Source organism: Saccopteryx bilineata, chromosome 6 (assembly GCF_036850765.1).
Source record: "Saccopteryx bilineata isolate mSacBil1 chromosome 6, mSacBil1_pri_phased_curated, whole genome shotgun sequence".
NCBI classification, from domain to species: Eukaryota; Metazoa; Chordata; class Mammalia; order Chiroptera; family Emballonuridae; genus Saccopteryx; species Saccopteryx bilineata.
The window spans coordinates 72,955,897-72,983,694 of record NC_089495.1 but is presented as its reverse complement, the minus strand read 5'-3'; the positions used below and the strand labels follow the sequence as shown (position 1 = coordinate 72,983,694).

The following is a 27,798-nucleotide window of genomic DNA, read 5'->3' as shown; positions in this document are numbered from 1 at the left end:
TGATTACAGTTAGAACTTACTATATTAGGTTTGTCTGTTCTCCAGTTCAACACTGACAACTTCCTACGGACTTTTCTGCTTGTCAACAGCTCATTATTTCTTGTTATAATTTAGATCGCGCTGCTTTTAACTTCCTGGCGTCTGCACACATCCACAGGCAACGGAGATGATGAGAAGCTTTTTGTTTTTGTGCAGGAGCTGTCAGCTAGTGAACCCTGTCATGCACAGGATAGGAAATTCTTTAAGTCAAGAAACCGGCACCCCCTGCTCTATTTTCTCAAGTGACTTATAAAAACATTTTTAAAAGGATCTCCCGGTTTTTACAGATGATGCTTTTAGTGAAATGATAAGCCCTATTGTTTTGTAGGTAGTAAGTTATATTTTTTTTCCTTTTTGACTGCTAAAAAACAATATAAGTTACTGAGCTGTGAGAGAGGTACCGAACGAATCCCCCAGCCACTCTATTTTCCCCATTAAGAAAATCACCCATTTTGCATGAATGTACCAAGTAATGGAGCAGAGTGGAGTTGAATGGGAGTGTGTGATTTCAGAGGGTTTCACGTGCATTTGGCCAGCTTCTCCATGTTACTCTGTGAGTTTTCACCTAAGAATTGATTAATGTGTATGGGGGCAATTTTCCATTTCTAGACCTAGTCCTGAAAAACCAGTTGTTGCAGCCCATTGATAAGAATAGAAAAGTTATTTTAGTCAGGGTTTCTTTTATAAATAACAGCTAAACTGACTTGTCTGATTTGTATTGTTTTTCCATTTCCATTGGTGACACAGAGCTGCAGGAATCAAATTCAGGGGCCACTCAAAATTTGCAACTAACAGCTCTATGTCCTCTAGAGGGGCGTTTCCCATAGAGTAACTAAGCTTTACCTGAAGTCTCGAGTTTTCATTGTTTTTCTTGCTGAGCAGGTCATGTGCTGTCTCAGGGGGTTTATTTTCCATTCCTAAAGGTTTACTGAAGAATTTTATAACTTGACTTTCAAACATTTATAGTAATCAGAGAGGTAAGTTTAACATTTGTGGATCGTAATTTTACTTTTCATGAACTGTGATCCAATTTAACACTGGTTTTCACTTTTGCAGTTTATAACACAGATAAAGTCTTTCTGATATTCACCGTACACCAGGGTTTAAAGGATTAAAAAAATCAATTTGATTTTTTTACTAAGATATATTTTACTTACTAAGATATGACATCTCAGTAAAAATTTTAGTAAAATATTTGGTTGATTCTAAACGTCAGGATAGAGAATGTAGATAAGCAGGAATTTTATTAAAAGATTAGCTTCATGTAAATCTTAGATCCAATTGACATAGTTTACGGTTGGAAAAGGCATAGGCACCATTTGGTTTAATGCATGCATTTTCTAGATGAGGACAACAAGCATATAAATGTTAAGCAACTGGCCAAAATCAGACTAACAGAACCCAAATGAAAAGCCAGATCACATGACTTTTTGTCTTACTAAATTTTCTCAATAATTTTTCAAATTTCTTTCATATTAATATGTAATAGCAATACCTGAGCTTTCTTCTGGCTTTATAAATGGACTACAAATGATATGGAAATGAGGATTTTCTTATCCAGTGATACTGGAAAATTAATTACAGTGTATATGGTATGACTATGACATAATGGTTTCTTTTAATTTATGGTTTATGGAGTCAGTCTTGTTATTTGTTATTTTTATGGGGTTTTAATCTCAGGAACTGTTAGCCCCTCTTAGGAAGGTAATGTGAGGGAGTGTATAGGTTGTGGTACACCCAATGAGGGGCATACTCTCTCAACTACCATTCCGTAAGTGTGGTGGCTTACCTGCCTGGCTGTCTTCCCTAACCACTGAGATTTTTTATTTTGTATTTTTCTGAAGTGAGAAGCAGGGAGGCAGAGAGACAGACTTCTGCATGTGCCCGACCGGAATCCTCCTGGCATGCCTACTAGGGGACAATGCTCTGCCCATCTAGGGCGTTGCTCTGTTGCATCTGGAGCAATTCTAGTGCCTGAGGCAGAGGCCATGGAGCCATCCTCAGCGCCCAGGCCAACTTGCTCCAATGGAGCCTTGACTGCGGGAGGGGAAGAGAGAGACAGAGAGAAAGAAGAGGGGGAGGGGTGGAGAAGCAGATGAGCACTTCTCCTGTGTACCGTGGCTGGGAATTGAACCAGGGACTTCCACATGCCGGGCTGATGCTCTACCACTGAGCCAACTAGCCAGGGCCTGGAATTTTTTTTAACTTATTTTGACTCTTCAGCTATTTCTCCCACACTATATCTTTGCCTCTGGCGACCACTGTACTCTGTGTGAGATTTTCTTTTTTTAAATAAATGATGTCATACCGTATTGTTTTCTCTAACTTGTCTCACTTAGTATATTGTGCTCCAGGACCATCCATGTTGTTGGAAATGGCATGATACAGTGGTCTCTTGTCTATCGCAGGGGTTGGGTTCCAGAGCCCCCTGTGATAGGCAAAAGTTCGTGAAGTATCAGCCTTATATTTATTTTATTATTTATATACTGTATTTCGACATGTATAAGATGCTCCCATGTATAAGACACACCTTAAATTTGGGGCCTGAAATTTGAAAAAAAAATGTATTACATAAAGTTATTAAACTCAAGTTTTATTCATCATAAAAATTTATACAATGTAACAAGCATGAAAAAGCAGAAAATTCAAGTAAAAAAAATATATAACCACTTTATAAGACACACCCAGTTTTTAGACCCCAAATTTTTTGAAAAAGGGTGTGCCTTATACATGGGGAAATATGGTGTATTTTAAGGCTTTATATACCCTCCCTACACTCTTATAAACCTTTTCCACACTGTTATTAACCTTTCCCACACTCCTATAAACATTTCCTATGCTCTTAAACACTTTCTACGCTCTTAAACCTATGTAATTTTAACAACATATAAAATTATATGAGTACTCACCAGTGAATACTAATATGTGTTAATTAATATTTTTTATATTGTTTTCAATTTTTTTAGGCTAGAAAATGCTTATTTTACTGCAAAATAATTAAAATAATAAATATATAAAATACCTATATATTGCAAAATCCCATGATACAGCGAAAAATCCACGATACAATATTAGATATATACAATTTTAAAATCCACAATACACTGAGACTGTGAAAACTGAGCCGTGATATGGCGAGGGACGACTGTATTCCCCTTTCTTATGGCTTAATAATATTCCATTACACACCCACACACAAACACACACACACACACACATCTTTTTTTTTTTTTTTTTTTCATTTTTCTGAAGCTGGAAACAGGGAGAGACAGTCAGACAGACTCCCGCATGCGCCCGACCGGGATCCACCCGGCACGCCCACCATGGGGCGACGCTCTGCCCATCCTGGGAGTCACCATGTTGCGACCAGAGCCACTCTAGCGCCTGAGGCAGAGGCCACAGAGCCATCCCCAGCGCCCGGGCCATCTTTGCTCCAATGGAGCCTTGGCTGCGGGAGGGGAAGAGAGAAACAGAGAGGAAAGCGTGGCGGAGGGGTGGAGAAGCAAATGGGCGCTTCTCCTGTGTGCCCTGGCCAGGATCGAACCTGGGTCCTCTGCACGCTAGGCCGATGCTCTACCGCTGAGCCAACCGGCCAGGGCCACACACATCTTTTTTATCCATTAATATATTCGTGGGCATTTAGGCTTTTCCATATCTTGGCTGTTATGAATAGTGCTGTAATAAACATGGAAGTGCATATATCTCTTAAAAATTCTATTTTCATTTCGTTTGGGTATTCACCTAGAGTGGAATTGCTCGATCCTATGATAGATCTATTTTTAATTTTTTTAGAAACTTCCATATTGTTTCTCTTGGCAACTAGACCAATTTACATCCCCACCAACACTGCACAAGGGCCGAGGGTTTCCTTTGCACCTCATCCTCGCTTGTACCTGTTGTCTCTTGACTTCTTTTTTTTTTTTTTGAGAACTTATGAAATTTTTAAAAAAGTTTTATTAATTTTAATTTATTGTGTTTACATGGATTCAAGTGTTGCACTGAATATAACTCCCTCACCCTGACCTCTTTGTCCCTTTTTATATCCCCTTTGCCCCCCTCCCGCTAACTCTCTCCCTCCTTCCTTCTAGGGTTTGCTGTCCTGTTATCTATATCTCTGTGTTATGTATCTATAATTTCACTAATCCCTTCACCTTCTCTGATCCTATCTCCTCATCCCCCTTCCCTCTGACTGCTGTCTCTCTGGTCCCTGTGACCCCACCTCTGCCTTTATTCTGTTCCTCAGTTCACTTTGTTCATTAGATTCTACATATAAGTGAGGTCATATGATATTTGTCTTTCTCTGCCTGGCTTATTTCACTTAGCATAATAATCTCCATGTCCATCCATGCCATTGCAAAAGGTAAGATTCCCTTATTTTTCATGGCCATGTAATATTCCATTGGTTATATGTACCACAGCTTTTTTATTTTAATTTTAATTTTTCTTGTATTTTTTCAAAGTGAGAAGTAGGGGAAGTCAGACAGACAGACTCCCACATGCGCCTGACTGGGATCCACACAGCTTGACCACCAGGGGGTGATGCTTGGCCCCTCTGGGGCATTGCTCTACTGCAATCAGAGCCATTCTAGCACCTGAGGTGGAGGCCATGGAGCCATCCTCAGTGCTGGGGCCAACTTTGCTCCAGTGGAGCCTTGGTTGCAGGAGGGAAGGAGAGGGAAAGAGAGAGAAAGAGAGAAAGGAGAAGGGTAAGGGTGTAGAAGCAGATGGGCACTTCTCCTGTGTGCCTTGGCCGGGAATTGAACTCAGAACTCCCACATGCTGGGCCGACGCTCTACCACTGAGCCAACTGGCGAAGGCCTGTACCACAGATTTTTAATCCACTTGTCCACTAACAGATACTTGGGCTGTTTCCAGATCTTGGCTTTTTTAAACAATGCTGTAATAAACATGGAGGTGCATATCTTCTTTTGAATCAGTGATTTGGTATTCTTGGATATATTCCTAAAAGTGGGATAACTGGGTCAAAAGGCACTTCCATATTTAATTTTTTGAGGAAACTCCATACAGTTCTCCACAGTGGCTGTACCAGTCTGCATTCCCACCAGCAGTGCAGGAGGGTTCCCTTTTCTCCACATCCTCACCAGCACTTATTCTGTGTTGTTTTGTTGATGAGTGCCATTCTGACTGGTGTGAGGTGATATCTCATTGTGGTTTTAATTTGCATTTCTCTGATGATTAGTGATATTGAGCATTTTTTCATATGCCTATTGGCGATCTGTGTGTCCTCTTTGAAGAAGTGTCTATTCAGTTCTTTTGCCCATTTTTTAATTGGATTGTTTACCTTCCTGGTGTTGAGGTTTGAAAGTTCTTTATTAATTTTGGTTATTAACCCCTTATCAGACATATTGGCGAATATGTTCTCCCATTGTGTAGTTTGTCTTTTTATTTTGTTCATGGTGTCTTTAGGTGGTTTTCTTGACTTCTTGATGTTAGCCATTCTAACAAGTGATATCTTATTGTGGCTTTGATTTGCATTTCTCTAATGATTAGAAATATTAAACATCTCTTTATATACATGTTGACCATCTTCTGCTCATTTTTAAATTACAAAATTTTGCTATTAATTTGCATGAATTCTTTATATACTTTGATGTTATCTACTTATCACCTGTATGATTTGTAAATATTTTCTACCACTTAGTCGGTTGCCTTTTTGTTTTGTTGATGGTTTCCTTTGCAATACAGAAACATTTCAGTTTAATGTAGTCCCACTTGTTTATTTTTCTTTTTGATTTTGCTTTTAGTATCAGATTAAAACAGTTATCACTAAGACCTAAGACAGGGAGATTGCTACCTATGTTTTCTTCTGGATTTTTATGGTTTCAGGTCTTACATTCAGAACTGATCCATTTGGAGTTAATTTTTGTGAATAATATAAAAAAGTAGTTAACTTTCATTTTTTTGCTGTTCAGTTTTCCCAGCACCATTTATTGAAAGACTACCTTTACCAATTTTGTGTTGGCCCTTTTATCATAAATTAATGGATCCTTTATTCATGTATTTATTTCTCATCTCTTTGTTCTGTTCCAATGATCTATGTTTCTGTTTTCTCGCCAATACCATATTGTTTTAATTCCTATAGCTTTTTAATATAATTTGAAATGAGGGCATGTGATGCCTCCAGCTTTGTTCTTCTTTTTAAGATTATTTTGGCTATTTAGGATTTCTTGTGGTATCACAAAAAATTTTTGGGATTTTTATCCTATTTCATTGAAAAATGCCATTGGAATATTGATAGAGAGTGCATTGAATCTGTAGATTGCTTTTGGTAGTACGGACATTTTAACAATATTAATTCTTCCAATTTATGAACACATATATCTTTCCATTTGTGCCTTTTTCAATCTCTTTCATTAATGTCTTATAGTTTTCAATATATAGGGTTGTCACTTCCTTGTTTAAATATATTCCTAAGTATTTTATTCTTTTCTTTGTTTCTCTTTTTGATTGTTCATTATTAATATATAAAACACAATATTTTTTTGAGTATTGAATTTTTATCTTACAACTTTACTGAATCTATTAGTCCTAACAGTTTTTTGATGGAGTCTTTAGGATTTTCTATATATAGTATGTCCTCTACAAATAGTAACAGTTTACTTCTTTCTTTCCAATTTGGATGCCTTCTATTTCTTTTTCTTGACAAATTGCCATGGCTAGGACTTCCAATACTATGTTGAATAAAAGTGGTGAAAGTGGGAATCCTTGCCTTGTTCCTGATTGTAGAGAAAAGACTTTCAGTTTTTCATATTTGAGTATAATGTAACCTATCAGCTTGTTTGATATATCCTTTATTGTGTTAAGGTACACTCTTTCTGTACTCACTTTGTTGAGAGTTTTTTATCAATATATGGGTGTTGAATTTTGTTAAATGCTTTTTCTGTATCTATTGAAATAATCATATGATTTTTATCCTTCATTTTGTTCATATAGCATATCACATAGACTGATTTACAAATGTTGAACCATCCTTGCATACCTGGAATAAATTCCATTTGATCATGGTATATAATCTTTTGAGTGTATTATTGATTTTATTTTGCTAATATTTTGTTGAGGATTTTTTTCATTTATGTCTTTAGGGACAGGGTTATTTATCTGTAATTTTATTTTATTGTGATATACTTAACTGCTTTTGGTGTCAGGGTAATGCTGGCTTCATAAAATGAGTTTGGAAGAGTTTCTTCCTCTTCTGCTTTTTGAAAAAGTTTGAGAAGGATATATATTAATTCTTCTTTAAATGTTTGGTAGAATTTACTAGTGACACTGCCACTGTCTGGTACTAGACTTTTGTTTGTTGGGAGATTTTTGATTAACTACAGGAATTTTGACTGAAATCCTGAGAGATTTATTTTTCTGGTGACTTTGTAAACAAAACAAAGAGGGTATGTTTTGAATGACTAAACTCATACTGTGGAGTGAACTGCATATACAGTATTTATATAATTCACTAAGCAATTAACTTAAGCAAACATGATTTAACTGATAATGTCACATATGATTTAGCCATTAACTTGAATCATTCTTTAAGAAGGAAGTGATAAAATCCTTGGCCAGCAGTCCAAGGAAAATCTTTGTTGGGTTCACACAGCTTATCTGCTTACGTTATCCTGCTTCAAGGCCACTTGTTGATTTCTTTTCCCTTGCAGCAAACTTTGAAATAAGAATTTTTTTTTTTTTACTTATTTACTTTTTTAGATTTTTTTTCATTTATTCATTTTTATTAGAGAGAGAGGGGAGAGAGAGAGAGGGAGAGATAGAGAGAGAACAGGGGGAGGAGCAGGAAGCATCAACTCCCATATGTGCCTTGACCAGGCAAGCCCAGGGTTTTGAACCGGCGACCTCAGCATTCCAGGTCGACGCTTTATCCACTGCGCCACCACAGGTCAGGCTGAAATAAGAATTTTATGTATTCATTTCTGTGTACCTGTCTACACTTGCTCAAAGTTTACTTTTTAATCAAAAGTCTTTAACAAATATCTTTAAGTGTCTCCAGTTTACTGTTGTAAAAATCCACATGATTTTAAAATTTAGGAAAGATCTTTACTCAAATGGATGCTTTATAGAGTGAAAATTACATTTATTTTGTTTGCCATTTAAGTTAGTTGTTAAAATTTTTAGAGATATGAATCATCATTTTGTTGTGATTGCTAATTGGAAGAATACACTTTATAGCTCTCCATCAAAGAAAACTGGCTTACTTTTTTTTATATTGAACCTTTTGGGGGAAAGTAGTAAACTATAAACCATACTTTTTGAAATGGGATACACACATCCTGAGAGACTATGGCGGTATTCCAGACAATGCACAGAAGCCACAGGATGAGCATGGTATATCTGCATCAAGAGCTAATTTTAGTTAAAAGGTTTTGCAGAAAACTGCTCACCTAAAACCCTGCCCTCTTCTCTACTCCTTCCCAGCGTACTCTTATTTTGTCTCTAGTTAAAAGTTTGAAAGGAATTCAAATAGAAAGAAATGCAGGAGGCTGGAATCCAGATAGACATGGATTTAATCATGACCCCACTTTAGCTAAGGGTAATTTGTGTTATTGTGCTTATCTTACAGAAACAACAGATAAAAAGAAAATTTAGGTTAGGCCAGAGAGCTTAGTTGGTTAGAATATCATCTTGATATATCAAGGTTGCGGGTTCAAACCCTGGTCAGAACACATGCAAGAATAAACCAATGAAGGCATAAATAAGTGAAACAAATTGAAGTTTCTCTTTCTCTCCCCCTTTGTCTCTCTCTAAAATTAGCCAATAAATAAAAATTAAAATAAAAGAAAATTTAGGGTTCTTAGTTAAATATATATATACATACATACATACATATATAATATGATATGACATATTACTATTTCTTTCATAATAGTACAAAGAAATGTAAAACATCAAGAAAAAAATCTCTGCAAGAAAAATATGGTACTCAGATGAATAAAAGTATTTACTTTATTAAAACTTTATCTAAAAAATTTATTTATTGAATTTAGACAAAGGGAGGAGAGAAAGAAGTATCAACTTGTAGTTGCTTCACTTTAGTTGGTCAATGATTGCTTTTCATATTGCCTTGACCAGGGAGCTCAAGACAAGGCAGTGACCTTGAGATCATGTCAGTGATCCTGTGCAGAAGCCAGCGACCCTGCACTCAAGCCCATGAGCCCACACTCACACTGGAGACCTCAGGGTTTCAAACCAGGGATCTTAGCATTCCAGGTCAATGCTTTATCCACTGTGCCACCACTGATCAGTCCATAAAGACTTTCTTGTATAAAAACTTCTTTGAGTACTGTTACTGGGTAGACAAATTGAATATCACAAATATTAGCTTTTCCAAACCTTTATATAGGATTCATGCAAATCTAATTAAAAGTTCCAATAAAATCTTTATTTTTGGAACTAGACAGAGTGATTATAAATTTTATCTGAAAGAAATGAATGAATGAAAATAGCTGATGTAATTTCTACAAAATAAATTAACCAGAGATGCTTGTACAATATATTAAAAAGTATTATTTTTAAAAATTAACATATTTCTTGATTAGAACAGACAACCACGAAGCCCATTAAGGACTATATTAGAATTTAATATGTGGCAAATGAAGAATCATATATCAATGAATGAGAGAGTCATTCCACCATTACCAAAATAAACCCATATGGATTAGAGTTTCTATGTAACAATAAAATATTTTTTAAAAATTAGAAGAAAAATGTGTAAAAATTAAATTAATCTATTTATTCAACAAATATTTCTCTAGAACTGGTTATGTGCCAAATGCTGGAATAAGTTTTGAAAATAAAACTGTAGAGAAGATGATCTTGATTATCTTGTCAAGATTTACAATGTGTGTGTGTGTGTGTGTGTGTGTGTGTTTATGTGTGTGTGTTGGGAGTGGAGGAAGAATACAGTCATATGAATAGGTAGTCTATATGGTAATGTTATAGAGAAGTAAGGCCCTAACTCAGCTAGGAGAGGTAGGTACAGAGCAGGTTGGGATGGTGTCACTGAATGCTTTCGGGAGGATATCAAATGTATGCCTCTAAACAAATCTCTCCTGAAAAAAATAAGTAGTGAAGGGAGCTTAGAAATAGAATATTTTAGGCACAAGGTATAGAGTGAGCACAATAGCTTAAAGATGGCAAAAAGAATGGAGCCCTCAAGGAACTGGAATGACTTGCTGGGCGGATTGAAGTTAGAATTTGAGCGAGGAATGGGAGTGGGAAAAAACGAGGCTGGAGAGTATGGACTGGTCTATCACAATTCGGATTTTATTCTGACAGAAACAGCAACATTGAAGAGTTTTAAGCAAGGTGTGACTACTGTGGTACTAGTGAGAATAGATAAGAAAAGAGTAAATCTAGATATTGGAAATGTATCTGTAAAAATATTAAGATTATGATAACTTGAATTGGTATCTTGAAAATAAAAAGAAATGCAATGAAGAGATATGTAGAAGCAGAGTTGTAGAACATGGTGATTGCTTGGATTTTGAGATCAGAAAGAGGTTTCATGGATGGGCTACAGCAATTTTTAATCAGTGGAAAAGTTCATAAGGGAGAAGACAGAAGATACATGATAGAAAGCTGCTGACCAAAATAATCAATTAGAAACTCAATTAAAAAGTGGAAAAATGGCCCTGGCCGGTTGGCTCAACGGTAGAGCGTCGGCCTGGCGTGCGGGGGACCCGGGTTCGATTCCTGGCCAGGGCACATAGGAGAAGCGCCCATTTGCTTCTCCCCCCCCCCCTTCCTCTCTGTCTCTCTCTTCCCCTCCCGCAGCCAAGGCTCCATTGGAGCAAAGATGGCCCGGGCGCTGGGGATGGCTCCTTGGCCTCTGCCCCAGGCGCTGGAGTGGCTCTGGTCGCAAAAGAGCGATGCCCCGAAGGGGCAGAGCATCGCCCCCTGGTGGGCAGAGCGTCGCCCCCTGGTGGGCGTGCCGGGTGGGCGCCGGTCGGGCGCATGAGGGAGTCTGTCTGACTGTCTCTCCCCGTTTCCAGCTTCAGAAAAATACAAAAAAAAAAAGTGGAAAAATATGAATATTTCTGATAAATAAAGAAAATAAAGCAATAATCAATGGGTAATTTACAAAATAAGAAATTATCAATAAAATTAGAAATTATGCAATTGAAGCATAATGATAACATTTTCATCTATTAAATTATTAGAGAGAAAGGCCTGACCTGTGGTGGCGCAGTGGATAAAGCATCGACCTGGAAATGCTGAGGTCGCTGGTTCGAAACCCTGGGCTTGCCTGGTCAAGGCACATATGGGAATTGATGCTTCCAGCTCCTCCCCCCTTCTCTCTCTCTGTCTCTCCTCTCTCTCTCTCTCTCTCTCTCTCTTTCTCTCTGTCTGTCCCTCTCCTCTCTAAAATGAATAAATAAAAAATTTTAAAAAATTATAAATTATTAGAGAGATTAATAAATGATCATTTTAAATGCTGGCAAAAGTACTAACTCTCATGTGTTGCTGGTAGATTACAAATTGGCATAAAGTTTAGGTAAATAAGTTTGACATCAGGAATCAAGAATATTTTAAAAGTTACACCTCCTGGCAAGTAATTTCACCTTTAAGAATCCATTCAAAGAAAATAATCAGATAAGTATTCAATGACCTTTGTATTGTTTGTGGCAAAAAAAAAAAAAAAAAAAAAAGAGGAATTAGGTAATATTGATAAATAGACCCATAAGATGAAATATTCTGTACTTGCAGAAGAAATAATTATTTAATTATTTTTAAGGAGCATTGAAAATGTGTACCTGTAGGATCTAATAGGCAAGAAAATAACAGTGATTGATGAAAGATATCTGATTTTTAATTTGCGCTTTCTTATATTTTCAATATTCTCTGTAATGGGCATGTATTACTAATAGAATGAGATAGATTATTTATGAAATTGTGCTAAAGAATGGCCACATGACTAGGCTCTTGTGAATATGAAATATGATGAAGAATTTAAGGTAACTGCTAGGGTTTTGGTCCATAGTTCATCATTAAAATTTGGGTTTTCACTCATTTAACACATATTTTCAGTTAGAACTGGTAATAACTTGTGAGGGGCTCAAGTGATAGATTGTTTTATTAGATAACATTCATATTAATGAATATTAGATCAGTGTTTTTGTAAAATGAAAGTTAACTGTCCCAGAGAATAGGATACTTCATGCTAATACTTGATGTTATCTCTCTACACAAAAGATAGGTGGTGGAAACAAGGGTGTGTGAGGGTCTTATATTAAAAATAAGAACCAACAGTAAAAAAAAAAAATTATGTTGGTGGTTATCAGACTCAGAAAATTAGTAGCATATAGTCCTCTGGCTAGCTAAAATATTTCATTTGTGCTACATTTTGAACTGTTTCACCAACATAAGCAAGTTTTCCAATGTTAAACTCAGACTGTGAGGCCATGTGACTAAAGAAATAGCCAATTCACAGCCATTGCAGCAGACTAAATCAGTCTGCCAGCCTGATAATTTTGGATTTCCTTCTACACTGCATATTTAGAATAAACACAGATCATTAATTTAAATGGACTTGTTGACATTTATGCTTTGTGAAGCTCTGTTTGTTTTCTCCTTACATAATATTTCATGTTATTTTAGGTAATAATTAGTTGTTTGATGGTTTGTTTTATCTTCTAGAAAATAATGGTTTTGTTTTTTGGTTTGTAATTATTGGGCCCCACTTATTGTTCTATTGAAAATGACTTAACAGAATTTGTCCTTTTCAAGTTTGTAGGGAGATTTTCCTATTACCAGTGATTGCTGAGATTCAAATACTAGAAGTTATGGCACTATTATTGGGCCCAGAAACCCTCAAGACTTTTCATACACAAAGGTGAATAACACCAGAGTCTATACATCTGCCACTTCCTGGACATTTTTGCTATATTTCTTTCCTTATTCTATGTTAACTTTTTTTTGTTACTGATTTTTAGAGAGAGAGGAAGAGGGAGAGAGAAAAGGAAATGTCTATTTGTTGTTCCATTTCTTTTTTTTTTTAATAATTTTATTTTTTTAATGGGGTGACATCAATAAATCAGGATACATATATTCAAAGATAACAAGTCCAGGTTATCTTGTCGTTCAATTATGTTGCATACCCACCACGCAAAGTCAGATTGTCCTCTGTCACCTTCTATCTTGTTTTCTTTGTGCCCCTCCCCACCCCCTATCCCTCTCCCATTCCCCCCTCCCCCCCATAACCACCACACTCTTATCAATGTCTCTTAGTTTCACTATTATGTCCCACCTATGTATGGAATAATACAGTTCCTGTTTTTTTCTGATTTACTTATTTCGCTTCGTATCATGTTATCAAGATCCCACCATTTTGCTGTAAATGTTCCGATGTCATCATTTCTTATGGCTGAGTAGTATTCCATAGTGTATATGTGCCACATCTTCTTTATCCAGTCATCTATTGATGGGCTTTTTGGTTGTTTCCATGTCCTGGCCACTGTGAACAATGCTGCAATAAACATGGGGCTGCATGTGTCTTTACGTATCAATGTTTCTGAATTTTGGGGATATATACCCAGTAGAGGGATTGCTGGGTCATAAGGTAGTTCTATTTTCAGTTTTTTGAGGAACCACCATACTTTCTTCCATAATGGTTGTACTACTTTACATTCCCACCAACAGTGTATGAGGGTTCCTTTTTCTCCACAGCCTCTTCAACATTTGCTATTACCTGACTTGCTAATAACAGCTAATCGATCAGGTGTGAGGTGGTATCTCATTGCCGTTTTGATTTGCATTTCTCTAATAGCTAAAGAAGATGAGCATCTTTTTAGCTATTAGATGCTAATAGCTAAATGGCCAATACATCTGTTGGCCATTTGTATTTCTTCCTGGGAGAAGTGTCTATTCATATCCTCTTCCCATTTTTTTATTGGATTGTTTGTTTGTTTGTTGTTGAGTTTTATGAGTTCTTTGTATATTTTGGATATTAGGCCCTTATCTGAGCTGTTGTTTGAAAAAATCATTTCCCATTTAGTTGGCTTTCTGTTTATTTTGTTATCAGTTTCTCTTGCTGAGCAAAAACTTCTTAGTCTGATGTAGTCCCATTCATTAATTTTTACCTTCACTTCTCTTGCCATTGGAGTCAAATTCATAAAATGCTCTTTAAAACCCAGGTCCATGAGTTGAGTACCTATGTCTTCTTCTATGTACTTAATTGTTTCAGGTCTTATGTTTAGATCTTTGATCCATTTTGAGTTAATTTTTGTACAGGGGGAGAGACTGTAGTCCAGTTTCATTCTTTTGCATGTGGCTTTCCAGTTTTCCCAGCACCATTTATTGAAGAGGCTTTCTTTTCTCCATTGTGTGTTGTTGGCCCCTTTATCAAAAATTATTTGACTATATATATGTGGTTTTATTTCTGGGTTTTCTGTTCTGTTCCATTGGTCTGAGTGTCTATTTTTCTGCCAATACCATGCTGTTTTGATTGTCGTGGCCCTATAATAGAGTTTGAAGTCAGGTATTGTAATGCCCCCAGCTTCATTCTTTTTCTTTAGGATTGCTTTGGCTATTCGGGGTTTTTTATAGTTCCATATAAATCTGATGATTTTTTGCTCTATTTCTTTAAAAAATGTCATTGGAAGTTTGATGGGAATTGCATTAAATTTGTATATTGCTTTGGGTAATATAGCCATATTGATTATATTTATTCTTCCTAGCCAAGAACAAGGTATATTCTTCCATCTCATTATATCTTTTTCGATTTCCCTTAACAATGGTTTATAGTTTTCATTATATAAGTCCTTTACATTCTTTGTTATGTTTATTCCTAAGTATTTTATTTTTTTTGTTGCAATAGTGAAGGGGATTATTCTTTTGAGTTCGTTCTCAATTGTTTCATTGTTGGCATATAGAAAGGCTATTGACTTCTGTATGTTAATTTTGTATCCTGCGACCTTACTGTATTGGTTTATTGTTTCTAGTAGTCTTTTTGTGGATTCTTTGGGGTTTTCGATGTATAGGATCATATCATCTGCAAAAAGTGATACCTTTACTTCTTCTTTTCCGATATGGATGCCTTTTATTTTTTTGTCTTGTCTTATTGCTCTGGCTAGAACCTCTAGTACCACATTAAATAAGAGTGGAGAGAGTGGACAACCCTGTCTTGTTCCTGATTTAAGGGGGAAAGCCTTCAGTTTCGTGCCATTTAATATGATGTTAGCTGATGGTTTATCATATATGGCCTTTATCATGTTGAGATATTTTCCTTCTATACCCATTTTGTTGAGAGTCTTAAACATAAAATTGTGTTGTATTTTATCGAAAGCCTTTTCTGCGTCTATTGATAAGATCATGTGGTTTTTGTTCTTTGTTTTGTTGATATGGTGTATTACATTAACCGTTTTACATATGTTGAACCATCCTTGAGATTCTGGGATGAATCCCACTTGATCATGATGTATTATTTTTTTAATATGTTGTTGTATTCGATTTGCTAGTATTTTGTTTAGTATTTTAGCATCTGTATTCATTAGAGATATTGGTCTGTAGTTTTCTTTTTTTGTGCCATCCTTGCCTGGTTTTGGTATGAGGGTTATGTTGGCCTCATAAAATGTGTTTGGAAGTATTGCTTCTTCTTCAATTTTTTGGAAGACTTTGAGTAGAATAGGAACCAAGTCTTCTTTGAATGTTTGATAAAATTCGCTGGTATAGCCGTCAGGGCCTGGACTTTTATTTTTGGGGAGGTTTTTAATGGTTTTTTCTATTTCTTCTCTACTGATAGGTCTGTTTAGGCTTTCTGCTTCTTCTTGACTCAGTCTAGGAAGGTTGTATTGTTCTAGGAATTTATCCATTTCTTCTAGGTTGTTGAATTTAGTGGCATAAAGTTTTTCATAGTATTCTACAATAATTCTTTGTATATCTACGGTGTCCGTGGTGATTTCTCCTCTTTCATTTTGGATTTTGTTTATATGAGTTCTTTCTCTTTTTTCCTTGGTAAGTCTTGCCAAGGGTTTGTCAATTTTGTTGATGTTTTCAAAGAACCAGCTCCTTGTTCTATTAATTTTTTCTATAGTTTTTCTGTTCTCTAATTCATTTATTTCTGCTCTGATTTTTATTATCTCCTTTCTTCGGCTGGTTTTGGGTTGTCTTTGTTCTTCTTTTTCTAGTTCCTTAAGGTGGGAAGTTAAGTGGTTCACTTGGGCTCTCTCTTGTTTGTTCATATAGGACTGAAGTGATATGAACTTCCCTCTTATCACTGCTTTTGCTGCATCCCATAGATTCTGATACGTCGTATTGTCATTTTCATTAGTCTGTATATATCTTTTGATCTCTGCACTTATTTCTTCTTTGACCCATTCATTTTTTAAAAGTATGTTGTTTAGTTTCCACATTTTTGTGGGTTTTTTTCCTCTTTTTTGCAGTTGAATTCTAGTTTCAAGGCTTTATGATCAGAAAATATGCTTGGTACAACTTCAATTTTTCTGAATTTGCTGATGTTGTTTTTGTGGCCCAACATATGGTCAATTCTTGAGAATGATCCATGTACACTGGAGAAAAATGTATACTCAGTCACTTTGGGATGAAATGTCCTTTAGATGTCTATCATATCCAGGTGCTCTAGTGTTTTGTTTAAGGCCACTATGTCTTTGTTGATTCTCTGTTTGGATGACCGATCTAGAGCCGTCAGCGGTGTATTGAGGTCTCCAAGTATGATTGTATTTTTGTCAGTTTTTGTTTTAAGATCAATAAGTAGCTGTCTTATATATTTTGGTGCTCCTTGGTTTGGTGCATATATATTAAGAATTGTTATGTCTTCTTGATTCAGTGTCCCTTTAGCCATTATGAAATGGCCATTTTTGTCGCTGAGTACTTTTCCTGTCTTGTAGTCAGCATTATCCGATATGAGTATTGCTACACCTGCTTTTTTTTGGATGTTATTTGCTTGGAGTATTGTTTTCCAGCCTTTCACTTTCAATTTGTTTTTATCCTTGTTACTTAGATGAGTTTCCTGTAGGCAGCATACAGTTGGATTTTCTTTTTTAATCCATTCTGCTACTCTGTGCCTTTTTATTGGTGAGTTTAATCCGTTTACATTTAGTGTAATTATTGATACTTGTGAGTTCCCTATTGCCATTTTATATCTTGCTTTCTGTTAGTTTTGTGTCTTGTTTGATCCTTCTCTTTCGTTTTTCTATCTTTTGTTTTTATTTGGTTGTATTCCATACATCTTTCCTCTGTTGCTATCTTTTTTATCTCATGTGCTTCTGTGGTGGTTTTTTCAATGGTGGTTACCTTTGAGTAATGAAAAGGGTCCCTACCCTGTTCATTGTAGCGAACTATTTTGTGAGTACTTTTGCACTCCATCGTCCTTTGCTACTGTTAATCTCCATCTTCTCCCCCTCTTTCTTTTTGTTGTTGTCATAGTTTAAATTTGGTTTTATTGTGTTCTTCTTGGAGCTTTTACTTGTGGCTCTGTTTTTTTTTTGTTCTTTGTATCTGATTGGAGAACCCCCTTTAGTAATTCCTGGAGTGAGGGTTTTCTGATGATAAATTCCCTCATCTTTTCTGTATCTGTGAATGTTTTTATTTCTCCTTCATATTTGAAGGATAGCTTTGATGGGTATAGTATTCGTGGCTGAAAGTTCCTCTCTTTCAGGACTTTAAATATTGGGGTCCACTCTCTTCTAGCTTGTAGAGTTTCTGCTGAGAAATCTGATGATAATCTAATGGGCCTTCCTTTATATGTTGTATTCTTCTTTTCCCTGGCTGCCTTGAGAATTTTTTCTTTGCTATTGGTTTGTGCCAATTTCATTATGATATGCCTTGGAGTAGGTTTGTTGGGGTTAAGAAAACTTGGAGTTTTCTTTGCTTCTTGAACTTGAGGCTTTAGTTCTTTCCACAGTCGTGGGAAGTTCTCATCAATTATTTGTTTAAGTATGTTCTCCATTCCATTTTCTCTCTCTTCTCCCTCTGATATACCTATTATTCTTATGTTATTCTTTTTGATGGAGTCAGATAATTCTTGTAGGGCTATCTCATTTTTTTAAATTTTTGAGTCTCTTTCTTCTTCTCTCTGTTGTGCCTCAAGTTGCTTGTCTTCTATTTCACTAATCCTCTCTTCTATCTGACCTGTTGTATTAGCTAAGCTTGTTACTTTGTTTTTCAGCTCGTGAATTGAGTTTTTCATCTCTGTTTGATTTGTTTTTATAGTTTCAATTTCCTTGGACATATATTCTTTGTGTTCATTGAGTTGTTTTCTGAGCTCCCTAAATTGCCTTTCTGTGTTTTCTTGTATATCTCGGAGGATTTTTAGGATTTCTATCTTGAATTCTCTGTCATTTAGCTCCAAAGTTTCCAATATATTAAATTTTTTTTACATAGATTTTTCCTCATCTAGCTGTGTTACCTCTCTTTTTTTTGTATCCATGATATTCGATTTTTTCTTCCTTAATGGCATCTGAGGGTGGTTTTGTTGATAGTATTAATGAGATTTAATAAAGAATAAAAAGTTAAAAATAATAATAAAAAAATAAAAAATCGAAGAGTTGTTTTTTTAAAAAAAATTAATAATGAAATAAAGAAAAATAAAATAAAATAAAAATTAAAAAAAAAGGAAATTATTCCCCCCCTCCTTTTTTTCTCTCCTCTCCTCTCCCCTCTTTCTTGAGGAAATCTTGTGGTGGACTGTGAATTATAACAAACAATGCCTGTGATGGAGGGCCTGAATTGGGGAAAAGTAATAAAGGGGCAAAAAAAGAAAAAAGAAAAAAGAATAAAAAAGAGCGTATGGACCCACAAAAAGCAAATAAGGAAAAAATTTGGGTCAAGAATAAAATGATTTGCTTTTAGGTGTTGGTTGTCTAAGAGTTGTGATGAGAGGAATAAGAGGAAAATGGAAAAATGGAGGGACAAATTAAAAACTTACTATTGTATTTAGTGGAACAAGAACTAGATAATATGGAGAGCCAGGGATGGGAGCACTGCTAGTGAGTTAAAAAGGTGAAGTAAAAACCCCCCAAAATGCCACAAACATAAGTTTGAGTCCCAGATAAGATAATTTTTTTGTTATTGAGGTTTGAATGAGAGGAGATGTAAAGGAGAAAGGAAGAAACTAATATAGAGGGAGAAAAGAAAGAGAGAGAGAGAAAAAAAGAGGGAACCACTAAAAGAAGAAAAAAGAAAGGAGAGAGAGAGAGAGAGAGAGTTAAGGGTTTTGGAGTGCAACCCTCATAGAGAGAAAGGAAGAGAAGAGAAAAGATAATGGGAGATGTAACACTTATGGGTAGTGTAGTTCAAGGAGAGGAGAGAGTAAGACCGGTAGAGAGTTAATCGGCCAAATTGGAGGAGGAAAAAAAAGTATCAAGAATGAAGATAAGAGAAACAAACGAACAAATATAATAAAATGGGATAGGTTATAAAGTCTGCAGATTATTCTTGATTTTGAGAGGTTATCGTCTTGCTTTTTCTTTTCTCTCCCTCTTCCTGGTCGGTGACTCTGTACCCCGGGTTCTGCCCCTTTGGCACGCTCAGGTAGAGGTTTGCAGTTGATAAGTCTCTATGGCAATGTCATGTATTGTGCTTTAGTCTCGTTGGCAGTCGAAGCTCATTAGCATTTATAGGCTCCGACAGTGAGAGAGTCCGTGTTCCTGGAGCCTTTCTCCTAGTCTTTCCTTCCTCAATTAGTAGCCTGATAATCCAGCTATGGGGTTGCTGCTGCCTCTGCCTGGATAGTAAGAGGCTCAAAGAGCTGTTAACTCCCCACTCTATTTCCACTCAGCACAGGGCTCTGGGTAAGGCTCAGTCAGTCAGAGCTGCTAGCATAATCAGGCGGGCTTTCTGCCCACTCAAAGACCTCTGGCTCTGCCACTCTGTCCAGTAACACAAGCGGGCGCCCACTTCCGGGGTGCTTGGAGGAAACTCTCACTCACTGTCTGCGACCAGGATATCCGGCCAGCAGTCTCACGCTCTGAGCGAAACCCCCAACCTCAGGGAAAAGTTGCAGCGTTAGAATTGAGTCTCGCTCCGTCCCCGTGCGTGACTTTTGGAAGGCGCTGGGGCGGCCCGAGATTCTGCTTTGGCCCACACAAAGGCCCCTGACTCTGCCCCTCTGTGCAATAACACGGGCGCGCACTGCCGAGGCACTTGGAGGAATCGCTCACTCCTTATCTGCGTGCACAAACCAGGATATGAGGCCGGCCGCGTTTACCTCTAAGTGAAACACCCTCCAGTACGGAAAATCTCCACCGTTGGAATTAGTTCTCACTCCCTCCCGTGCGTGGCTTTCCCAGTGCGCTGGGGCTGCCCAGAGTCTCTGCCCTCGGCCCACAGAAAGGCCTCTGACCCTGCCTCTCCGTGGGGCAACACGGGCACCCACTCTCGGGGCCTAGGAAGAAATTCTCGCCCACTAACTGCGCACCGACCAGGAGACCGGGTAAAATGGCCGCTCCGCTTATCTTTCTTTGTTTGGGTTTGGCGCGAGTGTTAGCTTGTATTGCCCAGGTTGCCACAGGATCAGATTTTCCTCGGCTTGGATCTCCGTGCCACAGCCTGGTTTGGCCGTTCGTGTTGCAGTCTGGATCTATTCACCCCCTTTGCCAGCCTCAGTTTCTATATTCACAGTTACCAGAGAAAGCCGCCCTGTTTAGGTTAGTGAGGAAGGCGGAGCATTTCTTACTCCCTATTTCCTTCGGGGTTTGGTTATATATTTAGCCAATTTTTCACTCAATCATACCTTTGGGTGTATTGCGAAGCATCTGGAAGCTCCAAGTATAGGTTTTTCTGTTTCTGGTTGAAGATCTTGTTGAGTTTTGGGGGAGATTTATCGGTATCGCTTACTACCCCGCCATTACTCTTGTTGTTCCATTTCTTTATGCATTCATTGGTTGATTCCTGCATGTGCCCTGACTGGGGATTGAACCAGTAATCTTGGCATATCAGAATGACACTCTAACCAACCTAACTATCAAATCAGGGCCGATGTTAGCTTTTAAATACTTTCCATTGCTATAAAGATTTCCCCTAGGTGACTATTCCTATTTGGTCTTTTCCACAAAGGTACAATTTAATAAGTATATTAGAAACTTGATAAATTGATTGGAACAGTTTAGAGCAGTTAAAATATTTAATTATCACTCTGTGCTGATCTCATGAGACTGGTAAAATGACCAAAGAAATTCTGCTCTAAGTCTTGCTCTTGGCTGAGGTTCATCACGGGTCTCTACTATAAAGGGAATACCATTTTTCTCACCCTTCCTTTTAGTCTGGTAACTTTGTACTTGTCAGCCCCCTTTTGTTTCCTGGGCTTCTGGGAGAGGAACTTTGGTGTTAGGCTGATTTAGGTTGGAATCCCAACAACTATAAATTTAGCTATAAATCTTAAGCAAACTACTCATCCTAAAATTTCTTTCTAAAAAGAACTTCTTTCACCCACTTCCAACTCCTGCCCTAGCCTTCTACAAAAAAGATTGACTTCATTGAAGTCGTTGGTCATAAAGTTTCAGTTAGGTATACAGTTGTTACCCTTAGTGTTATAACTATAGTGTTACCCTTAAAGCATTGTGTGTCTTAAATAGAATAATATATACATATAAAATTTAGCTCAAATAATTATAACTATCACATGAGCCAAAGTATCAGTAGTCAGAACAGAATTCTTTTTTTGTTTTTTCTCTTCTCTCATCCTCTATTTTGCTCATTATTGTTTTCTACGTTTCCCCCCTTTTTTGTTCTATCTTTTCTATTCTTTTTTTTTCCTCTACCTAATTCTAGTTTCTTTGTTCATTTATTCTTTAAGAGACAGTTAGCTAGGAATGGTAAAGATGTTATTATAAAGCAAGTCAAGAGGCATTTTGTCCTGAGGTGGGAAGGGAAGGGTGAGATCTACAAAGTCTTTATGTGAGAAGACCCAGAAGATGAAGAAGAAGATTGTAATTTGGTTGGGAGGTGGCTGAGAAAACTCTTGGACTTGAGAAGAAAGGAGATGGGGCTAGGATAGGCCTATGGGAGGAGCAGATCACCTAATGTATCTAAATGGTCTCAGTGCTATTATTAACAATAGAGAAATACTGAAGGAAATTGAGGAAGATCATAAGGAGGTAAAGAAGAGCTAATTAGAAGACAAATTTAAGAACTAGGAGATAATTGATAGTTTCAAATACATCCAAGGAGAACTAAGAAAATTGATTAGTTTTGTGATTCAGAACTTCAGATGAGTGATTTATCTAAAACCTAAAGACAGATGTCTTTGGGCAGAAGCTGTAGATAGTGGGCCAGAAGTTGAAAATTTTCTGTTTTCCTCTATCCTAATTGACTTTGATGTCATGATTTCACATCAGAGTTTCCAACTCATGTGTTCAGTGCTTTAAAGGGAAAGGTTTTGGTAGTTCCCAGCATGATGGAGACACACAGCTTTTACACTTATTTGCCCATAATACTCCACATTTAAAATACAGTTGCTAGGCCCTGGCCTGTTGGCTCAGTGGTAGAACATTGGCCTGGAGTGTGGAAGTCCCGGGTTTGATTCCCGGCCAGGGCACACAGGGGAAGCACCTATCTGCTTCTCCGTCCTTCCCCCTCTTCTTTCTCTCTATCTCTCTCTTCCCCTCCTGCAGCTAAGGCTCCATGAGAGCAAAGTTGGCCCAGGCGCTGAGGACAGCTTCAAGGCCTCTGCCTCAGGCTCTAGAATGGCTTCAATTGCAGAGGAGCAATGCCCCAGATGAGCAGAGCATTGCCCCCTAGTGGGCATGCTGGGTGGACCCTGGTCCAGAGCATGTGGGAGTCTGTCTGTCTGCCGCCCACCACTTCTCATTTCGGAAAGAAAAAAAACCAGTTGCTGGTATCTGCCATTTAGTCATATGAAATGGTAACAGCTTTTGGAGGAATCAAGATTAGAGGTTCATTTTTCTTGTGAGAAATTAAAAACGTAATTAGAATGAAACTCAATGATGACACTTAGAAATAAGTCCACTTGGCTAAATTGAGCTACTAAGTTGTCATCATTTGGGTGTTGAATAGATTTGTAACTCAAGATAACCTCAGTCACTCAATAAGTAATTACCTTAAAGAATGATATAAAATTAATATTTTTTCATGCATGTATTTATTGATACTAGCAATTTGAGAGGTTTGTAATCTCTAATCCACTGCACAAAAGGCTGTTTTTAACAAGGCCATTGTTCACAGAGACATATGCTATTGATCAGTTTTTAATAAAAGAAATATCTGTGTAAAAAAGACTGCTTTATATTATGGGCAAGATGAAAGAGCTACACTGCAGTAAAATTTCTGTGGAATTAGAGGTTGATGAAATAAAACTTTCACTTTAGCAGTTTTCAGTTGGATTTCTAAGAATGGTCCTGGGCTACCCAATAGATTGACAGTGAGGAGATGGTTAGGGTGAAATGGCAAATGGATTCTAAGAAAACAAACTAACAGGCCCTGGCTGGTTGGCTCAGCGGTAGAGCGTCGGCCTGGCATGTGGTGGACCCGGGTTCGATTCCCGGCCAGGGCACACAGGAGAAGCGCCCATTTGCTTCTCCACCCCCCCTCCTTCCTCTCTGTCTCTCTCTTCCCCTCCCACAGCCAAGGCTCCATTGGAGCAAAGATGGCCCGGGCGCTGGGGTTGGCTCCTTGGCCGCTGCCCCAGGCGCTAGAGTGGCTCTGGTTGTGGCAGAGCGATGCCCCGGAGGGGCAGAGCATCGCCCCCTGGTGGGCAGAGCTTCGCCTCCTGGTGGGCGTGCCCGGTGTATCCCGGTCGGGTGCATGCGGGAGTCTGTCTGACTGTCTCTCCCCATTTCCAGCTTCAGAAAAAACAAACAAACAAACAAACAAACAAAGAAAAAAAAATACAAGAAGGATGTGGCTGAAAGAGGTCATACAGGAGATATGGAGAAACACAGAGTTGATGAGAAACATTTTCTCACAGTATTGGTCATTTGCATTAAAAAACACCTGCATATTTATGAAACTACTATCACCTAAAAATAGCATACATTATATCAATAGTTCACTTTCTCATTTACCTTCTGTCAATGAATAGCATGGGGCTAAGAAAAAGTATAAAATATTATCAAGCTAGTGCCAGGCTACTCAGTGCCTCAGTGTGGCCATCAGCGGGTGAGGCTTGAGGCTAAGCTGTCCAGGGATGAGAGAGCAGTCATTCGTTATTGCTGTTCCTCCTACCCACTCTCCCATTATCTTCCATCTTTTGGAACTTGGGAGCATTTCCCTGAGTGTCTGGTATTGACCATATCACATAATACCTCCAGCAACATAGAGTATTGTATACTGAAAAGAGCCTATGGGGGCTAGTAATACAGATCTCACCACAGTTCCTGGTTCTGCCACTTACTGTGTGATCTTGGGCAGGTTATTTAGCTTCTATGAGTTTTCAGCTCCTATAATTAAATATAATACTACTCACCTGGAATAATTAAGTAAAATAACTGCATAAGGCATGTGGCAAAATCTGAAACACACTAGTAGAGACTCAAAAAGTAATCCTTCCTGGGCCCTGGCCAGTTGTCTCAGTGGTAGAGCATCGGCCTGGTGTGCAGGAGTCCCGGGTTCGATTCCCGGCCAGAGCACACAGGAGAAGAGCCCATCTGCTTCTCCACCCCTCCCCCTCTCATTCCTCTCTGTCTCTCTCTTCCCTCCTGCAGCCAAGGCTCCATTGGAGCAAAGTTGGCCTGGGCGCTGAGGATGGCTCTGTGGCTTCTGCCTCAGGCGCTAGAATGGCTCTGGTTGCAACAGAGCGACACCCCAGATGGGCAGAGCATCGCCCCCTGGTGGACGTGCCAGGTGGATCCCGGTTAGGCACATGCGGGAGTCTGTCTGACTGCCTCTCCGTTTCCAACTTCAGAAAAATACAACAACAAAAAAAGTAATCCTTCCTGGGAACATTGAACAAATCAACATATTGCTAGAAATAGTATTTTACTAGTAAAAGAGTCACTAGTATTTTATATTTTGTATACCACCATGGGTTTTTAGATCTCCTATTTGTTCCATAATGGCCTCATAATAGGCAGAAAGAACATTAGGCTTGAGTAACTAAGATATGGAAATATAATCTCCTGAACAAACTAGGAGGTTTCTTTTTCTCTTGCAAGCGGAAGTTCAGAGATAGATAATCCAGGGCTATTTAATGGCAGTTCTGTGATACTGTCAAGAAATTTGACTCCTTCTAATTTCCTGTTTTGTCATTGTTAGTGTGTGACTTTCATCCTTGTGTTTGTTAGTCCCTGGTCCCAAGATGGCTGTTCCTACCTTCTGCAGGGCATCCCAGTCTCAGAGAAGAGGAAAAATGAAGTCACAAGGGGTTTTCATGGAAGAGGCAAAAAAATAAAACTAGGAAAGCAACTGGTTTCATTGGTAACTATTCCTGGAAAATAAGTCAGACTCTGGGATAAAGCTACTGGGTGTTTATATAGGATACCCAAAGACAGTAGTTGGCAGGGAGAAAGAGGTTAAGAGCCATGAGCTTGACTGCATGCCTTATCTCATTTGATTCCATTTAGCTAGGCCTTCTGGAAAACAACTAGCTACCAAAGGTATGAAAATATCAGACACTCTTACAGGGTCCAGCTCTAACCTGATCCAGCCCTAAATATAAAAGAAAGAAGAGATATCTGCTTTTCTCTATACAACTCCCTACAGGAAATGCTGATAATCTGGAGTCCAGCCACAGAGGAAAAATCATAGCCTGGAGCTCGAAAGCCTCAGGTTGAGGCCCGGCTTTGCCACTCAAGCTGATGTTCTGCTTCTGTATCTGCCTAGCAGGGATTATGTCTCTCTTAAGACATTGTTGTGGAAACAAAATGAGATCAAATGTAAATGACTATCAAATCATCAAAAGAATTACTACTGTCTGGAGTCTCCTCCTTAGCCCGCAGAGCCTAAAGGGAGGGGAACTGAGGTTAGATAACAAGGAAAACCTACAAAACAATATACATAAAGAAGTATACACATGTCATCTTTTACATATTCCACAAGCTATGTATGTATCCATTCATTCCTTGATGGGCATTTGGGCTGTTTTCATTTTTTGGCTATTTTAAGTAGTGCCATTTGTGTACAAGTTTTTGTATGGACACTTGCCAAGGGAAGGTCAGGGAGTGCCCAGGGAAGGGAAGGCTGCCCTCTGAGGGTTTGTCTGCGCGGTGGTTCCTTGAAGGGCTGGCCTGGTTCTCCTGCTTCCAGGCACTGGAGGCAGACATGATGGGTCTTCCTGAGAGTGAGATGTCAAGAACCAGGCAGGCGCCTGCTGTCTTGTCTACCTTCCTGCTCTCACCCTAATGCCAGGGCACCAGTCTAGACTTGCAAGGATTCGTGAGGAGCATTATTTCTGGTTGCTGAAGAAGAAGTTGGCTTCGGTTTAGAAGCTAGATTCTGCTTCTTATCACCTTCAGCCTGTGAGATATGCTCCTGAGCTTCAGTTGTCTCATCTGGGGGGTGAAGGTAATAACAGCTATCTTGAAGAGAGTTCCTTCGAATCTGAGAGACAGTGGCTGTGAGGTAACCTGTTTAAAGCAGGTGCTCAACTAATGGACATCCACAATATTAGCAATTTCCCAGTGCAGTAGGACAATTGAAGACACACTGGCACAGGTCAGAGAACAAAGCTCTTGGAATGACTTAGCTATTTTAGATGTTTAAATCACTTTTCCCATAGTATGCTATTACAATAGTTTTCCAGGGCCACCATGATGAAATACCACAGACTGGGTAACTTAAACAACAGGAAATTTTAGTTTCATGGTTTGGAAGACTAGAAGTCCAAGATCAAGGTGTTGTCAGGTGTTGTCAGGCCTTTTCCCTTGGCTTTCCGTTGGCCACCTTTTCTCTGTGTCCTGAATGGCCCTTTCTTTGTGCACACACATCGCTGGTGTCTCTTTTGTGTCCAAATATCCTCCTCCTACAAGGATACCAAACAGATTGAATGAAGGCCCACCCAAATGGTCTCATTTTACTTAATTACCTCTTTAAAGACACTATCTCCAAGTACAGTCTCACCCTGAGGTACTAAGGGTTAGTACCCTCAGTACTAATTCAACTTGGATTTTGGTGGGACACAATTCAGCAAGCACCTAGGAGCGCCTGCTCTGGGAAGAGAGAAGAAAAGGACTTGGGCCTTGCCCACAGGAGACTCAGTCTTTTGGGAGAGACAGACCAAAAGGCAGATAATTATAAAATGACTTTTCTCCATTTATTCTACCCTGTGTCTCACAATTGACTCTGCCATTTCTGCAAATGTGTCATCAAGTGTACATTCAGCATTTTGACACTTCAGAAACCCAGTTCAATCAGTGACAAACTCTCCAGACTTTTACCTGTTCAGAGGAAAAGAATTGATCAGAGCCTGTTTTAGAAACAGGAAATAAATCGGGAAAGAACTTAGAAAAGCAGGGCCAGACTGAGGCAAAATGAACACGGAGTTGAGACTGAAATTTGCCTTTTTAGCTACGTCTTTACTTCTCTTTCTGCTAAAGTTTTAGCAACCTCAAAACAGACTCCCTGCCTGCCCAGTGGCCCAAATTCAAGGCTGCTCCATCCCCTCCCAAAATCCAACCACACCTCCCCTGTTTTTGCTCCCTCCTTTCCAAGGTGATAGAGCAGGGGTCAGGAACCTATGGCTCGCGAGCCAGATGTGGCTCTTTTGATGTCTGCATCTGGCTCGCAGACTAATCTTTAATAAAAATAATAATAACGTTAAAAATATAAAACATTCTCATGTATTACAATCCATTCATTTCCTACCGCTCATGTTCATGGTTG

At 38.4% G+C, this 27,798-nt stretch overlaps 1 protein-coding gene across 11 annotated transcripts in view; it reads left to right on the top strand.

The window, feature by feature from the left end:
* The window catches only part of SCEL (sciellin), a 134,149-nt gene that overhangs the window by 244 nt on the left and 106,107 nt on the right, over window positions 1-27,798 (top strand). The window lies entirely within an intron of this gene.